The 19,557-nt window shown below is 34.5% G+C and overlaps 1 protein-coding gene and 1 long non-coding RNA gene across 3 annotated transcripts in view; one reads left to right on the top strand and one right to left on the bottom strand.

Annotated features, from left to right (window-relative positions):
• LOC115414915 (glypican-6-like) overlaps window positions 1-19,557 on the bottom strand; it is a 201,354-nt gene that overhangs the window by 44,885 nt on the left and 136,912 nt on the right. The gene's annotated exons all lie outside the window — the stretch shown is intronic.
• On the top strand, window positions 1,435-18,115 carry LOC115414933 (uncharacterized). Its single transcript, XR_003934731.1, has 4 exons — window positions 1,435-1,445; window positions 11,443-11,451; window positions 15,380-15,382; window positions 18,030-18,115. It is a non-coding gene; the product is annotated as an uncharacterized LOC115414933 (long non-coding RNA).

Raw genomic sequence — 19,557 nt, 5'->3', positions numbered from 1 at the left:
AATGTATGTTTTCTGTAACTTCAGCAATGGCTGTGTTTTTAATCTAAACAAGTCTCGTTTCCTGGATAAATTAAAAAAAAAATCAATCAATCAATCACTCTATCTATTTTGTTTATTTATTTATTTATTTTGAATTTGCATTAAAACCAAACAACAAAAGGATTATATAAAAGAAAGTCCAACATTCAAAAAGGAGCGGGATGAAGACCTTATAAGACTTTATAATCTCCCGCCCCCTTACCCCATCCTTCAACCTACCCTAAATTCCTACACAAAACACAAAATTTCTATACATATCAAGGATAGATTGTCCATTTTGCAGCAGCATTTCACATTAAAGTAAACTCTGTTCTTTTCATAGCAGTTACAATACACATATCAAAAACAAAACTAAACTATCCATTCCAGAACAATAATGCACAAAAAAAAACTGTCAATTTCTTAGCAGTAATAAAATAAACTATATCCAATTTATAACAAGTACCCTATCTATCTATCTATCTATCTATCTATCTATCTATCTATCTATCTATCTATCTATCTATCTATCTATCTATCTATCTATCTATCTATCTATCTATCTATCTATCTAGGCACGGCTATTTACTGTGAACTGCATGGTGCCAACATTTCTTTCCTTCAGACTGGATGCTTGGTTATTTCCTAATGGAAAACTCTCCTTTTTCCTCACTCAAGGGGATTTGGAGGAGCTCCAACAAACTACCTGCAGAGTCCCTCAGGGAACAGCAGCCACTCATGTGAGAATCTGTGACAAATCAATAACTTTTATGTGGAGCCATTGAGAAACAAAGGAACGGCAATTTTAATTATCAGGAGCATTTTTCACCATTTTTTCTGCCATTATGAGTTTCCAATTATAGTGACAGATCAAACTGACAGCCCTTACTTTTTGCCACTGCATGGTCAATACGGTTTTGATGTGGCAAAGTTGTGCTGGAGAATTCAATAAAGACACCCCCTATTACATCAATTTCTGTCATATGCAATTCTTCATGAGTAGGTAACTTTAAATGCAGATAAAAAAAAATGTGCTCTCTGATTTTCAGTCCATTCCTGAGTATACTGATCTGAATGAGACTGATACACAGCATCTTTATGTTCTCAAATGTGTACTTGAAAATGTGCCACTCTAACAGACTCAAATTAAGGTGAAACCATTTCAAGCTCTTAGTCAACAGTCATAAAGATGTAATAATGGTTCTCATACATCTAATGTCTTGAATTCATACAAGATCGGTGGTTGTCTAACAGCTACTTTGCTTACTTTCACCCTTTCATCAGTTGACATGTTAAACCATTTTATAATGAATTATTATTATTATAACAGGGCTTATTTATTAAGCTACTAACATTTACAATTAGCAAAATGAAGCTTTATTGAAAATGAAAAACACTAAATTCCTAAAATCTTAGTGTATAGACCTGTTGATGTCATATGATACATGAAATTGTTTAGTTTATTATATAGATGTCGAGAGATGTTAAATGATAACAAAGGTAACAAGTGAGATCTGAGGCTTAACAGTAAAAGTAAATATGGGCTGTGTCTAGAGCTGCAACCAATTAATCGATTAGGTGCTTGAAGCAAATGCAAAAATTCACAATTTGATTAATCGACTCGAATTGATTGAAGGAAAATACTCTGCTGCAATTTCTCTGAATTGAAGCTTCTTTGTGCATCACAATAAGCGTCCGTGTGAAACACAACAGTGGAACCAATGTTTAACAGCAGAGAAATGAAGGAAATAAAGCTTTGATTCAGGAGAATTGTGGTTGAATTATTTTTTTGGATCACTTTGAATCAATTAATCGGTTGCAGCTCTAGCTGTGTCTGCTTAGTTTAGTTTAGTTTCCGAAGTACTAACTACTGTTAGTAAGATCAAACATTTATACTTTCTCAGACCAAACACATCCACATACAGTGTAAACATGTTTGCACATTCACTTCCCAGAATAATCATCAATATCTTATTATGCATTGTTTATTAACCCACAAAGACCCAGTGCTACTTTTGTGTCAGTTCCCAAATTAATTGTTCTATATTTTTAACCTTTCTCAAGTGATTTGTCACCATTTATTATAATATTATCCTCTGTATTTTGTGTTTTTTCAGTGAAAATCAAGTATTTTCCTATATATAATTTACTGATCATGTAAATGTTCATAAAAGCTGAGAGTAAAGTTGAGGGTTAACATATAAGAAACTGAGAAAACTGATGAAAAAGTGACTTTTTCCACAAAGATATCATTAACTGAACATAAAACAAGTGTCTCCATCCACTGTCATTTATCAAACTCCATGGGTTTTACTGGTGAAGATGACGGTGTTTCCACGTTCACTTCATACAGACGCAAACAAAATTATTAGACCATCAAAAGTCACCAAAAACAATGGTTTTCAATCAAGTACTAACTACTGTGTGTATCATGTGACTAAAACAGACAGAAAAGAAAACATGGAATGCCTAAAAGCACTGTTTTCGTCAGTACAATGCCATAGATATTGATGTAAGAACTGAAGTGATTTGGGTTATTATCAAGAAAACATGGAAAATGGATAGATATCAGCTCTGAAATTAAACTCTTATGAGCTATTTTTGTTGTTATCATTATATTTGTCCAAACAAATGTACCTTTAGTTGTACCAGGCATTAAAATGAACAAGAAATTAAAGAAAACAAGGGTAGTCTAATAATTTTTTTCCATGACTGTATTCACTTCCCAGAATAATAATCAATATCTTATTAGCATTGCTTATTAACCAATAAAAACCCAGTGCTACTTTTGTGTCAGTTCTCAAATTAATTGTTCTCTATATTTAACCTTTCTTAAGTGATTTGCCACCATTTATTATAATACTATTCTCTGTATTTTGTGTTTTTTTCACTGAAATCAAAGTATTTTCCTATATTTAATTTACTTTTTATATTATATTTAATTTCTGGAAAAAAAAAAAATTAGACCACCTTTGTTTTCTTCAATTTCTTGTTCATTTTAATGCCAGGTACAACTAAAGGTACATTTGTTTGGACAAATATAATGATAACAACAAAAATAGCTCATAAGAATTTTATTTCAGAGCGGATATCTATTCATTTTCCATGTTTTCTCGATAATAACCAAAATCACTTCAGTTCTTACATCAATAGCTATGGCACTGTACTGACAAAAACAGTGCTTTTAGGCATTCCATGTTTTCTTTTCTGTCTGTTTTAGTCACATGATACACACAGGAGTTAGTACTTGATTGCATAACCATTGTTTTTGATGACTTTTGATGGTCTAATAATTTTTTTTGCGACTGTTCATAAAAGCTCAGAGTAAAGTTGAGGGTTATTGTATCAGAAACATAGAAAACTGATGAAAAAGTGACATTTTCAGCAAATTTATCATTAACTGTACATAAAAGAAATGTCTCCATCTACTGTCATTGATCCAGCTCCATGAGTTTTACTGGTGAATCAATGTTGTAGAAGATGATGGTGTTTCCACGTTCACTTCATATCTGATGACAATGAAAAGATGACGAACTGTATTTTACACCAGTTATTTACATGTATTGATAGGATTAGTGGATTCACAGTTATTGAACATTTTAGATCAGGAGATGCTTTTGGCTGACAGTGAATGTTTGGGTCTTTATGGGTTGATGATCACTGGTCAACAACAAATTTATTGTTTAAGTTTTTTGAGCTGATTTAGGATCATTTTGGTGTGCTGAATCCAAAAATCACATTAATTTGCTCAATCAGGTCAACTTTCTGAACTATGCTACATATTGGCTTTTTAACATTTTTGCTTACATTTATGGGCATTTTCACATCATATGATACAAAATTCTTTTATATTTCTTGCAATAAACGAGTTCTGAAGATTTTGCTTTTGTCAGTTTATGATTAATGTTTTTTTTTAAACCCTTTCATGCACGAATTATGAGAACCTAAATCAAATTTTTTTTCCTGAGTGTTTTTATTCTTCTTCAGGCATGAAAAAAACAATGCGATTGAAAATTTTCTTCCAAAAAATAAATTTTAAAAAATAAAATAAAATAAAAATAATTTTAAAAAATTAAAAAAATACATTAAAAAAAAAATTCTTATGGACCTATTTTTCATGAAGTTGCAAAAATGTCCACTCAGCTGGACACCACACGTTTAATTTTTGACACACAGAGAGATGTATTTACTGATAAACTGTGAAAACTATGGGGAGGGCTTTGTGATTCTAGGGGTTTATGCTCAGAAGAGATCTACAAAATGTTACCAATTCATGTCAGAAAAGATATGTAGTGTCTTAAAACTTTAATAAAGATATGTGTGAAAAAAAACAAAACAAAACAACGAAAACAACAAAATCCATGAATATAGAAGAGAAAAGCTGTAGAATAGCTGTCCACTGTAGTGACCAGTATGCATGAAAGGGTTAATATTACAGGTGAATGAAATGGCTTCAACCAGAAGATCTTGCAAAAATAAGCCTGACGTATTCTGCTGCATCTGCGGTGAATACATAATAAATAATAAATACATCCTTTTAGAAAATGATTTTTTTTCTCTTAAAACCTATTTTGGGTGAGAACTATATAAAAAAATCAACTGATAAAGTCACAAAAATGTCATCAATTTTGTGAGAAGATCAAATTTTTCAAAATCAAATTAGCAAAAAAACCTGACCTGATTGAGAAAAACAGATGTCATTTTTGGATTTAGCGGTGCAAAATGGTCCTAATTCAGTTGAAAAAACCTAGACAACTTGCAAAAAACATTTTTTTGTAACCCAGTGTTATAATAATTACAAACTATTTACAAAGCCTTTAAGGGGGTAGTGTTACTGTAAAGTCGTATCCAAACATGTGCAGTCAGTCTGGCTCAACCCCACGTCGTTACACGGTTATAAGCCCTTGACGTCTGTTTTCAACACCCCTACTGTGTCCCTACAGCACCAAATTTTGACACAGAGGATAACAGTTAAATGTCAGTGTGAAACCTCAGAAAGTGATGAAATGAGGCAAGCGACAATAACTGTGTTAACTAGACAACAACCTAGGAAGAGTAAGAGGTAGTTGGGTTTGTGTCCCATTTGAGGAATTATTTTCCTGTTTATTTCCCGTTCATTTTCACATTTCTCTTTCTCTCTTCTTGTTTTAGGCTGTTCCCCAAACTCTATTTCCTATTTCAACCTAACTAAATCATTTTTACATCTAAATCTGACCAAACCATGATATCATGTAGACATCTTTAACCCTTTCATGCATGAATTATGAGAACTTTAATCAAGATTTTTTTCCCCCCCGAGTGTTTTTTTTCCTATTTAGGCATGAAAAAAACAATGCAATTGAATTGTTTTATGAATCCATTTTTCATGTTTCGAGTTACAAAAATGTCCACTCAGCTGGACACCATGCGTTAAATTTTGGAAGCAAAGATACATATATTTAAAACCCATCATCATAAAGTGATATAATGTGTGAAAACGATGAAATAAAAACATTTTTAATGCAGCTAATCTGATGTTTTCTCACATTTTGTCATACTCTAATACTAGTTTTTACTCATTTCATGGAGATAATACATTAAAAAAAAATTGTTTGAGAAAATGAACTGTTAAAGTAATGGTCTGAATATCAGTGTAGATGATGCATGAGTGTCCACTGTGTTGGTTGATATCCTCTTGAGAGCCGGTAAAGTGAAAATCTTTAGCTTTTTTTTTTTTACATTAAACAGTCATCTTGATTGGAAACTGCAAAATGCAAGTTTTTTCAGATACATTTTTAAAATTATTTTCATTTATTTATTTTTTAATGAAATGTCCTTTGCAATGAACAGCATTTTTTTTTTTAAATTATAACTGTCAAACTTTAGTCCCCTACAGAGGACAAAAATGCATTGCTGGGTCTCAGGGGGACATGGAATTAAAACAACTAAACCCATGAATATACAAGAGAACAGCTGGAGAATATCTGTCCACTGTAGGGACCACTATGCATGAACGGGTTAATGTTATCCTGTACATTGACTTAGACTTAATGTCGAATTGTAGCCTGGCTCAGATTCAGCATGTGATGAGCTGGTAGTGAGTAAATGTAGGGGGGCGGGAGTTGTTAAAGATGTATTCTATGGTTATTCATTGGATTTCACGAGCCCAGATCGGCCTCAGTGAAATGAGACATATGTGCAGCGTGGGTTGAACATGATTGGTGTGACCTGGTCTTATATATCACCTCATCCCAATTATATAATCTATCATTTATTACAAAGGTTTTTGACACTGACTAAGGTAAACAATGGCAATGATTTATCGTTTTCAAAGTAGTTACTATGAAATTAATTGAAATGAAGACCGTAATCTGTGATCTCCTCTAACTTAATTTAAAACCTTTACTTTGTTATATGCTCATAGTGAGTTCCAACAACAGTTTGATTATTGTAGCTATTACCCTGTCGATGTAAATTTATCAAGGAATAATTCCACTGATGAGCACAATACGAAAAGAATCATCATCCAGCAGACACAAATATAAAGCCTGCCCAGTGATTCAGAGTCGCAGTGATGAAAATAGAAAAGAGTAACTTTCACCATCTGCCTGTGCAAACTGGAGAAAATGTGTGCATGTAAACACTATGCATCCAACAATGGAAGTTGATGACATGCTGCATAAATTGCCTGAGACAGTTGATTACTCCATTGCCAATGGTGGTGTTTCTCCATGTGCGAGAAAATTGCACTCATCATGACAAATGTTTTATAGAAACAGTGTACAAGCAAGATGAGTTTCTGAAAGTCATTCTACCATGAATTGTGCACAAATCTCATGAGCAGCAGCTTATAGTTTGCCTCCAACCTCAAAAACTATAAGCAAAGCATGAAGCCTTATTAAACCTTACCATTATATTGGTGACACAGTTCTCATCCCAAACAACTCTGTAACTGCATCTTCGATCTGTGGAGTAACATCATGTCACTGAGAAATTATTGTGTCACAACAGCGTGCTGCGGGACATTGTGCATGTTTACATGTTTGCTAGTTGACAAGCTGGCAGAGATAAACTGGGCTGGCTTTGTTCAGTGAAGGAATATGTCATAAATACTACATTACAGCACTATGATGTGTTGGCTGTCGCTGCTGTCTTGTTTTTCATTGAATGTAATTACCATAACATGCGGGAAGTATTTAAAGACAACAGTGTACCACTTTGACATGAAAACCATAGGACTCAGGTTGTAAATGGAAGAAACCAGATTAAAAAAAATGGGAAATACACAAGAAAAAGAGAAAAATACCAAACTTTTAGTACCCTGGCAAATTTCATTCTAAAAGTTTGAAGTTTACACACTCCAAGGTATACTTTTCATTGTAAATTATGCTTTAATTTCAGAATATGTTCACTATAACCTAATCAACACAGCTGAATCACCCATAAATCTTTAAAATTAATCTTTAGATGCAAACAGCAAAGTTGGCTTCCCTTTGGCTTATTGACTCTTCTGTAGAAACTGCAAAGGTTACACACTAAACCTGAGGCAACCCGATATGTTAGTTGATTCTTCACAGCAGGGAAAGATGTGGAGCAAAAAAAAAAAACTAAAGATTTTTTGGTCAGAATGTAATATAGCTTGAGGTCAGAATTAATTCAAGACATTAAAAAAAATAGTGTTGGTCTTTGAAATTGCATGTTCTCCCTGTGTTTGCGTGGGTTCTCTCTGGGTACTCCACCTTCCTCCCACCATCCAAAGAAGTGCACTGATAGGTTAATTGGTCAACCTAAAGAAGTTGCCCATAGATGTAAATGTGTGAGTGATTGGTTTTTATTTTTTTGTCCTTGGCTTTTGAAACCACATGAGATGTTGAATGTATTATTTTCATTCACTTGTTTTATTTGGCATTTGTTTATTGTTCTTGTTTTTTGTTGCTTTTAATTGTACAGCTTTTTTATGTTTTTAATCTATTCTTGTATTTTATTCTTTTATTTAGGTTTTATCTATTCTTCTGTATTTTTATTTATTTATTTTTATTTATTTACTTATTTATTTTTACAGTTGTTCTATGACTTTTAATCTATTTTTGTTATTCTGTTATTTTGGTTTTTCTTTATTTTTCTGGGCAGCACTTTGGTCCGCTGTGGTTGTTTTAAAGTGCTTTACAAATACAGTTCGATTGGATTGGATTCAGCCCTGCAGTGAACTGGTGACTCATCCAGGGTGTACCCCGCCTTCACTCATAGGTAGCTGGGATAGACTCTAGCACCCCCTGCAACCCTAGTGAGGATAAAGTGGGTTCAGAAGATGAATGAATGAATAAATGAATGGTCTTTGTAAATGTATCCATGTGAAATAAAGTTAAGAAGATTTCAAGATTCGGTGTAATGTGACTTTGGTGTCACATTTATAACGTTATAATCTCCAAATTTTGTCAAAAATATTATCTTAAATGATTATTCATGAATGAAGATTCAAAGACTTTTATTGTCAATTCAAGGACATAAACAGAACGTAAATATTGTGTCTCTCACAACTTGCAACTAGGCCTACATGCCATACAATTAAAATAAAAGAGATAAAAATATAATATAAATAAGTAGTATAAAATATAAACTAAAAATACAATATAAAAGGTGTAAACCAAAACAAACCTATTTACAATAGTGGTGGTAGCGCAAATACGGTAACAGTAGTGGAAGGTGAGGTGGTGCATTATGGAACAATGTATGAGGTGTATGGACAATAATGGAATGACCACAGCTGCAGATAAGGCCATAGTGCAGTGTTTTTATGTTTACGCATTTGGCAGACGCTTTTTTCCAAAGCGACTTACAGGGGAAAACCAATTAAATCACTCAATCAATCAAATTTTATTTATATAGTGCCAGATCACAAAAAAGTTATCTCTTGACATTTTATATATAGAGTTGGTCAAAACCAGACTAAGTCAATTTACAGAAACCCAACAGAATCCTCCAGGAGCAAACACTTGTGACTGGTGACAGTGGCGAGGAAAAACTTCCCTTTAACAGGCAGAAACCTCGAGCAGACCCAGACCTAGGGGTCTGGGTTTTTCAACCTAGGGGTCGGGACCCCACATGGGGTCGCCTGGAATTAAAATGGGGTCGCCTGAAATTTCTAGTAATTGATAAGAATAAAAATAAAACTTACTAATAAAAAATATATATGGTGAGTTGAGAGAGACAATCCCAATATATAAAAGACATGACAAACTCTGAAGCTGAAACTGAAGCACTGTGGTTCTGTTTATCTTTCAAATGTTCATTGTGGTCAGTTTCAGATGCTGCAGCTCTTTCATAATTCATAATTTGAGTTATTGTTTGTTCAGTATTAATTGTCAGCCTTGTAAATACAAGCTGGACTGACTGTACATATCCTAACCAAGGAAAATCAAATTCTCACTGTGCAGTAATCTACACCTGGCTTTTCTGCCTCCTTTCATAATAATATACATTATATAGCCTAAATGTCGTCTAAAATTAACCTTTATTTGCAACATAGTCTAGCAAACTATTACATGATCAAAAACAAATTAATTCTAGCAAAAAAAAAAAAAAAAAAAAAAAAAAAAAAAAAAAAAAAGTCTCCATTTTGAATGTCTGGGGTCGCAACAAATTTGTGATGTTAAAATGGGGTCACGAGTCAAAAAAGGTTGGGAACCACTGCCATAGTGCAAATAATTATGTATTCACTGTCATTATCATTGTGTATTCATATCTTAATGGCATTTTTCAGCATATGATAAAAATTTTCTGCATAAATTCACAAAATCTTAAATTCTCCAATTTCCAATCAATGCATGTGATTAATAAATAAGCAGATTCATTCATTCATTCATTTTCTGAACCCGCTTTATCCTCACTCGGGTCGCGGGGGTCACAGGAGCCTATCCCAGATACTTATGGGCGAAGGCCAGTTCATCGCAGGGCTGACACACAGAGACGAAAAACCAATCACTCTCACATTCACATCTATGGACAATTTTTTTTAAGTTGACCGATTAACCTTTCAGTGCATGACTTTGGATGGTGGGAGGAAGTCATAGTACCTGGAGAGAACCCAAGCACACACTGGGAGAACATACAAACTCCACACTAGGGATGTCACGATATGAAAATTTCATATCACGGTTATTGTGACCAAAATTATCACGGTTATCATTGTTATTGTGGTATTGTTGAAATTGTGCTCAAAATGTTCAAAAAGTACTTATACACACACTGAAATAATTTAACCAAGTTATATTTAAAACAACAACAACAACAACAAACAAACCAAATAAAATAATAGGCACAATGCACTTTCTGTTGGCAGAAACATTCAAATATTAACCCTTAGTGGTCTGAGCCTATTTTGTCCGCTTTTCAGTACTTTTGATTTTGCCTTTATATACTATATAAACAAATGTTTACTATACCCATGTTTGGTATCTTTTTTTTTTTCAGTACAACTTCATCTATCTCATCTGCCTATTATTTTTTCACTTTAACCTACTATAAAAACGCAAAAGACCAGAAAACACACAAAAAATATAAAATCTGATTTGCATAAATAACACACAGATGCTTAACAAACCTTTTCAAAGACTTTAAAAGTGAATATTGGTTCCAAATATTAGGAATATAAAATTAAAATTATAATAAATTAAAACTATACTCAAATATTTGACATAAAAACAGATCTTTACATACCCTAACCCAGAAAAGTGCGGTAATCAAACACAGTTATCATGATAATTAGAATTTAAACGGTACTACTAACCGTTGGCAATTTTACCGCAGTTTATCGTTATACCGGTAATCGTTACATCCCTACTCCACACATAAATAAATAAGCAGATAAATAGGTAACGCCAACTCACTGTTTATATTCCCACATTTCTTGGTCTAACAGTGCTGTGTAGAGACCAACGAGGGTAAACCCGTGGATTAATTTCTGTCCCAACATCCCACTGAGCTCTGTGACCTTTATTTGAAGGGCTCAATCTCGAAACACAGACACATGCAAGAAGAGAGATTACAAACACTATGTCTCTGCAAAATGAGTTCCACAGCACGGTGACGCATTGAAGTTTGATTCTCAGAAACAAAGGATAAAATGGCTTGCAGATGTTTCATATTAATCCAAACCCCTGATTTAAAAAAAAAAAAAAAAACAAAAAACAGGGAAAGGAATTTAATGCTAAGGAAACTCCAAATCAGCTTTTTCTTTTCAGGCATTTTGGGATCGGGTGTGATGACTTTTTAAGACGTGCAGGATAACATTCATGCTAAAACAGCTCCTTGTTGTGTGTATAACAAGTGACACTAACCATATGCTTTCATTCGTACAAAGAACTCTCCTCTCTAAACACATTGCCAAAAGATTGCAGCTAAAATTCGTCAAAGACAGTTTCCTGTAACACATCTTCCAGTTTGCAGCTGCAAGTGGTGAATCAATTGTGTAAGCCTGCCAACATATCTGCCTGTCTTTTGGGAGTCTCCACATTCTCTCATGTACTTACAGCTGGACTGGAGCTCAATAACAGCACTAACAAATATTTCTTGGGTGGGTTTTTTTTTATTGTTCTTATTTATCTTGTTTCTGCTTTATGACTTTAGTATATGTCTGGGATGTTTTAGCTCATCTGAAGCCTCAAACATCACATTGCTCATCACATATGAACCTTTTTTGCCCTTTAAAATTGACTCTTTTATCTAATGCTTGTGCTGCCGGACACTTCTACTGGAAAAATATGTATTTTCATCTGCGCTTTCTCTGGTTTTTCTTTAACCTCAACCTTCAGTGTGTGTTGATTCATCCTCAGTCAAGGCAGGAACAACTGCTTTACAATTAAAAGAAACAGTAAAAGCATAAGAGATAGCAACTGTGATGGATTACCAACTCAGTCAAGTGTGCACGCTGCATGTGTTAAACTACAATTAATTGAAACCCATAGCTGCCCAGAGGGTAGAAAAACTGAATTAAAAAATATGAAATAGATGAAAATGGGCACCAGTATAGTCAAAGGAATATTTTTTCCTATTCTTTGCACAGAGACCCCTACACTGCTCTATTTGAAATAATCTAAGCTAGGCTAATCATCTGCTAGCTGTAGAGTCATATTGAAATTTATTAGGCGAGTTATATTTAAATAGGCCACAGCATGCACTGTCTAATTATGTAAATCAAATATCCAGAGCTTAACAATGGAAATGACACACATTCAGATTTATAAAAGGAGAGAATGTACTGTATATGGCAGTAAAAATACACAGTGTGCATGTGCAGAGACAACAAAATTATTAAAATAACAAATAAAGAAGAGCAAATTTCATAGAAAAAGTAGGAATTGGATGTAAATATTAGGAAGAGAATTATAATCTTGGTTGTTGATGAAAGTGCAGATGATCACTACTATAAGGCTGCTGTAAATAGTAGCACTCTGCTTTCCGACAGGCGAGAACCCACAGCTACAGCCTGTTTGTTCCTGTCATTTCTGTTAATAAACCGCCATCATTGATATCCTGTCAGTTTAAGTGCCTATGTCTCTCCCTCTCGCTCCGTCTGCATGTAACACATTTACAGTAAGGAGTCACAATTTTATTAGTCATACTTGAGGCATGTTACAGACAGGTAAAGCATTTTGATGTTGTGTGATGTTTTCATGTTAAGAAAGTGGAACCGTTTTCCTCTGATGGTTTCTATAGAAACATCTCGAAGGCCACACTGTGCAGTAAAACACAGCCAGCTTAGTTTCTTCAAAGCTATCCGTATTATTTAAAGCAGAGGGCTGACAGGATGTTCATCTTAATAATCTCACTAACAGTCCTTCTTGGAGGACAGAAAACATATTGGCTTGAATTCTCATGAAACTGGGCGGTTGTGGGGAGGTCCAGTTACACTGGGACACAATCCATGCAATTAAAAAGAAATGAGCAAATAAAATCAATGAGGATCGCTTACACTGTGGTGTCATAGGACTCAACAGAGGACAACACAGGCTTATATCTTAATTAGGAGGAATAATGTGTACACAGGCACAGCCCAGAACATGCAGGAAAGGAATGATTTTTACAAATTACTCCTAATTTAAAGCTGGAAGGAGGTCATTTCTTTTGTTTTATATCCACATATGTGAAAATGAATTCTGAATTAATTTCACATTACATTTTTTTTTTTTTTTAACATGCTAGTGTCACTTGCCAGCTAAAGATGATGTTGATCCTGGCATCAGCAGTGAAAAACTCGAGCCGAGGGTGAATAACTGCGTATGTCCTTCTCTCTCTCTCTCCGTTTTCTCATTCTGTCGCTGTCTCTCTATCCCTCTCTAAGGATATTTTAACAAGGTGCTGACAAGAAAAATGATAATGATGTGTCTGTCATGATGCAGAGCAAGGTAAATTTGTCACGATGGCAGGTGACTGATGGTCTCGTATCATCTACTGGCCGTACCATGAATTCTTTTCCTGAACACACACACACACACACACACACACACACACACACACACACACACACACACACACACACCTAAAGGTAAGGCCGTCTTAAAATCAGTCAGCCCAGGTACAAGCAGGTAAATCACATCTTTCCTCAGGTTTACACTCATTGTTCACTGACAGTCTTTCATTTGCAGCCTAGAAGGCATGAAGTCATTACAGTAACCTTTACAAACTGTAAACTAGTGTAGTGTGACTATATCTTTAAAATGTATGACATGCATACTATAATCACTCTTCTTATGTCTGCATAGTGATATGTAGGCTACACCAAGGTCACAATTGTTTCAATGTTACACACATTTTGGAACAAACAGGAGTCACATACAGTTTTCATTCTGTAACGCTGGGAAAGACTACAGTAACTGATCTCTTGATATAAAAACTGACAGTTTCATTAAAATTGTTGTCTTTCAGTGTTTAGGGTTTCATTTTATTTCAATTTCAAAGCTGATTTGTTTGCATTTATTTTGTGTCCTGCAAATTCCTCTGGACCTGTGAGGTTGATTTTCTGTATTTGATCATGACTTTTTCGTAACAAAATCATACATTTTTACATGCACAAAAAGCCCTTTTTCACAATCCTTTATTATTTTCAGTCTTGTCATAAGATCTTTTAAAACAGTTCTTAAAACCCTGTCTAAAAAGCCTTTTCATATATGCCTACTGCATTTTTCCAAGCAATATTAAGATTACTACATCAATTTCTAACCTACTGAAATTCTATGAGCCTCTATGATGTCAAATACACTGCAGGAAAAAAAAACAAAACAAAACACATATTTACCAAACTGTTTTTTTGAAAAAAAAATTTTTGTATTATTATATTTTTCATAATTTATGTGGAATTGGGCGGCACAGTAATGGAGTTTGCATGTTCCCCCTGTGTCTGCGTGGGTTTTCTCTGGGTACTCTGGCTTCCTCCCACCGCCCACAGACATGCATTAGACTGTTAAATGGTCAATCTAAATCCCCAATAGGTGTAAATATGAGAGTGAATGGTTGTCTGTATATGTCGGCCTTGTGATGAACTAGCATCATGTCTAGGGTGTATCCTGCCTTTTCCCAATGAATGAATGAATGAATGTATGTATGCATTTATGTGGAATTGTGTTGTATAACGATCATAACTATTAACCCTTTCATGCATAGTGGTCACTACAGTGGACACATATTCTCCAGCTGTTCTCTTGTATATTCATGGGCTGTGTTGTTTTACTTGCATATCAGCCAGCACAGTAAGCGCTTATGCACCATCCCATACACTGCAATTCATACAATTATTGTAACTTTGCTGCTCATGATAAACCTGATCTGCAGAAACATGTTTTAGGGTAAATCAGTTGCTAATTGTTATTAGACTGTAATTAACAGTTTTCTGAAACAAAAAGTTTTTTTTTTTTTTTTTTTGCATATCCTACTGAGACCCAGCAATGTATTTTGTCCTCTGTAGGGGACAAAAGTTTGACAGTTTTACTTAAAAAATGCTATGCATTACAAAGGACATTCCATTAAAAAAAAAAAAAAATCAATCAATAAATAAAAATTATTTTAAAAATGTATCTGAAAAAAACTGTTGCATTATGCAGTTTTCAATCAAGACATTTTTTAGTGTAAAAAAGCTAAAACTATCAAATTCCTGGGTCTCAGGATGATTTTATCTCCATGAAATGAGTAATAACTAATATTACAGTATGATAAAATGTAAGAAAACGTTAGTGATTTAGCAATTAGCAGCATTAAAAATGTTTTTATTTTATAGTTTTCACACAGTATATCACTTTCTGATGATGAATTTTAAATACATGTTTCTTTGCTTCAAAAATTAAACGCATGGTGTCCAGCTGAGTGGACATTTTTTTGACTCCACGAAAAGTAGGTTCATAAAAAAAAAAAAAAAATTCATTTGCATTGTTTTTTTCATGCCTAAAGAGGAATAAAAACACTCAAGAAAAAAATATTGACCAAGGTTCTGATAATTCATGCATGAAAGGGTTAATGTATACACCATCATTTATCACTTATTTGCGGTAATAACTGTGTCACATGCAGACACTTAGTATTGGCCTCACAATGAACAGGAAGCCCTCTATTGCAAGTAAAATTTCCTGCCTCGCAGTTTTAGATACATGCTGTATCTTCTACCTTCTTTCATCAGATGAAACACATAATTTCTATGGAAAAAAGAGTGACTGATAAATCCTTATCTTCATTTTACCGACAAAATAGAAAATCAGGTATGTGATGTGACTGCGATGAGTTCTGTGAATATGCTGTTGTGTTTTGGTCTGTGCTGTAACACACACACACACACACACACACACACACACACGGAAAGAAACAGACAAGGAGAGTGAGAGATAGGACGAAAAGGGGGTGCTTCATTTATTTATCTGCTCTGGCCAAAAAAATGTCTGCTGATAAGTGGCCTTGTGTTTCATGTTTTAGGAATGAGGGGCTATGCAAAGAGGATTTCCATGAATGTTTACAAAGAAGCAGGAAAACAAGGGTGGACGTGCAAACCACCACCAGTTTGTTCAATCTGGTTTAAAGAAAATGCATCAGCGTGAGTTTCAGTGATGATTTCAACCACAGAATCATAGGAACGTGTCAGTCAATAAAATACCGTGGTAGGTGATGCATGCAGCCCTGTCATGAACGCCTCTACTCATGATCGAATCTGGATATCCCCTCACCAATTAGCTAACAATTAACCTAATTAGGATCTGCGCTATCGACACATCTTGGATTGATTCTGCTCGGTTATGACTGAAGAATCCACCTCCACATGGCTTTCTGTCCCCTGGGTTTTCATTATGACACCTTTTGACAGATATAACGTCAGAGCTGACACCGGAAAAAAGAGTTCACTTGGCTTCGCTTCCCCACGTCACCATAGAAGTGAAATAAATCCTTTTTTTCCTCCTCCGCTCATTATAGTATTTTTTTCATCATGGGTCTAGATGTGTGTTTCCCCCAAGAATACGGGAATAAGTTGAAAGGTTTATTGAGATCATAAGGTTGGTAACATCTCATTATGTCTTTCATACACATATCAGGGGATATAGAAAGTCCATATTACTGTCTCAACTCATTTAAACCGTCGCCATGCAGGAAAAACACTAACCATGTAGGACCTTCTTTTACAGAGAGTTTTATGCTGCGTTCAAGTGCTTCTCTTAAGCATCTGGTAGACTTTCTTTCACAAACAGAAGACAGGCGAACAAAAAAAAAGCTCATTTTGACCAATCTCAGTTGACTAGGGTGCAGTGTTGTATAAAGGACTGGAAAATCACACTTGAGTAGAAGTACAGTCAACCTACCAAAAAATGACCTTGATAGGAGTTCAAGTCACCAACTGAATGAATGAATGAATGTTTTTTTTTTTTTTTTGGTTTGCACAGTAATCACCGCACACAATACAACAACCACAATACACACAAAAACAAAAACAAAAAAAAAAAGGAATAGGATAGGCTAGAAGCAAAAGCTTATTTTTTGCCTATTCTTTTCACCTGACATGCCACTTAGATTAAATTAAACGTGTCGTCACCAACTGAAATGCTATTCAAGTTCAAGTCTTTAAGTATCTAGTATCTACTGTACTTAAAAATATCAAGTAATCTACAATTAAATGTACTCAAGTAATGGAAGGAAAAGTACAAGTAAATGTCCTAGCACTTTCAAACATTCTGTTTTAAATGTATTATATTTATTCTGTTGTTTTACTTGGTATTTTTATTTCACAGTTTTTAATTGTACAGCTGTTTTTTTTATGTCTTTTTAATCTAGTCTTGTATTTTAGTCTATCATTTTGCCATTTTATTCTTCTGTACGACACTGTTTTTAATTGCACTGCTGTTTTATGTCTTTATTCTATTCTTGTATTTTATTTTTTTATTTTGTTTTTTCCCCTGTAAGTCACTTTGGAAAAAACCATCTGCCAAATGCATAAATGTAAAAGCTTTTTTTTGTTTGTTTGTTTTTTAACTGGTCTTGTACAAAAGTAGAATGGTAGTCTTGCTGCCTTTTTGTGCTGAACACATTTGCTTGGCCAAGGGAAACTTCATGAAGTATATGAGGATCCTCTTGATATTCTACTGTCTTTATTTTGAGTTTTGTTGAATCACATTTTGATGGTTCCTGACATGAAGGAACAGGGGGGGGGGGGGGGGGGAGAGAAAGGGAGAGAAGAGAAGGAAAAAGTGAAGGGAGGGAGAAAAAGGAAGAAGAAGGTGGCGAAGACCCTCACAAGAAAATATCAGCAATACTAACACTAACAACTGTGGTGTTAATTATAATGGTAACAATAACTAGAGTAAACTAGACAAAAAAAAAAAAAAAAAAATTATAATGAAATAAAATAAATAACACCTATTAAATGAGGGATATAAGTAAGGTACAGGTAAATATTAATAACAACTAAAGGCAGTCAGAATTTTGAATATTACGCTGTTGATCACATCAACAGATTGTCAACAGGTTGAGTGTGGACTGTTGTTTTCATTCGTTCATGACATGATGAGCCTGGCCAGCCATCCAGCTTTCTCAATGAAAAATCTGTCTGGAATCATGGGGCTTGAATCCAAATATGAAGGCGGGACTTACAGGCCAATCACAGATAAAATGGATGTGGTGTAATCATGCGACGAGCAGATCCTTAATGTCAACAAACCTCAGCATGTTTCCATTATGGCGTGCGGTGGTGGTGGTTGCGTGGAAACTTCGGTAAATGATTACTGTCGCTTTTGTGATAGGAATTTAAGAATACAGGGTATAATCTGTAATTCAATCCTTATTTTTGAATTAAGTAAACAACCGACAATTGTAAAGAGATTTGTGAACTTGGAGCTGAGTTTGACTTGTGACAAAAAAGAAGTTGGTGCGTATGATGCATTGCGAAACACCCGCCCCTCCCCCCCAGACTTTTGATTGGTCGGTATAGAATAGATAGTGCATATTTCACAGCGACTGGCCCAATTCCAGACTGTTTTCTCAGTATTCAGTACACTGAGAAAACCAAATGGCTGACCAGGCTATTACGTGATTAGGTCCGATGACAAATCAGCTTCCTGTCTGTGTAGCTGTCACGAGTAATCTCAGCAGTGAAAACACCAAATTTCCTTCAATTTATTTTTTGTAACGAGCAACAATACTGTGCATTAAAAATGTTTGGGAATAGAAGTATGCAACTGAGTAAGGAAATGTAGTGAAATAAAAATGAAAGTAAACAGAATAAAAAATACTCAGTAAAGTACAAATTCTCCCAAAACATACTTGAGTCCAGTAGTGAAGTATTAGTACTTCATTATTATACAACACTGCTCCCATGTAGGACCTTCTTTTACAGAGTTTCATGCTGCGTTCAAGTGCTTCTCTTAACCCATATCCACTGTCGATCAAAACCACCTACTGATGTAAACTGTTTAATCCCTGTTGATCCACTAATCCTATCAATCCATGAAAATAAATGGTGTAAAATGCAGTTTGTCATCTTTTCATGGTCATCAGATATGACCCATTTGCACATTTAGAGGCTCTGTAGTGAACGTGGAAACACCGTCATCTTCTACAACACTGATTCACCAGTAAAACCCATGGAGTTGGATCAATGACAGTGGATGGAGACACTTGGTTTATGTTCAGTTATTTATATCTTTGCTGAAAAAGTCTTTTTTTCTTCAGTTTTCTCTATTTCTAATATAACACTGGGTTACCAAAAAATGTTTTTTGCAAGTTGTCTAGGTTTTTTCAACTGAATTAGGACCATTTTGCACCGCTAAATCCAAAAATGACATCTGTTTTTCTCAATCAGGTCAGGTTTTTTTTGCTAATTTGATTTTGAAAAATTAAATCTTCTCACAAAATTGATTACATTTAATTACATTAATACCAAAATAAGATTGGTAAGCACACTTTATGAAACTTGTGACTTGATTCCTGTTAGGTACAATGGTGTATTCACCGCAGATGTAGCAGAATACGTCAGGCTTATTTTTGCAAGATCTTCTAGTCAAAGCCATTTCATTCACCTGTAATATTAAAAAAAACATT

Source organism: Sphaeramia orbicularis, chromosome 3 (assembly GCF_902148855.1).
Source record: "Sphaeramia orbicularis chromosome 3, fSphaOr1.1, whole genome shotgun sequence".
NCBI classification, from domain to species: Eukaryota; Metazoa; Chordata; class Actinopteri; order Kurtiformes; family Apogonidae; genus Sphaeramia; species Sphaeramia orbicularis.
This window is presented reverse-complemented; position numbering and strand designations above follow the sequence as displayed.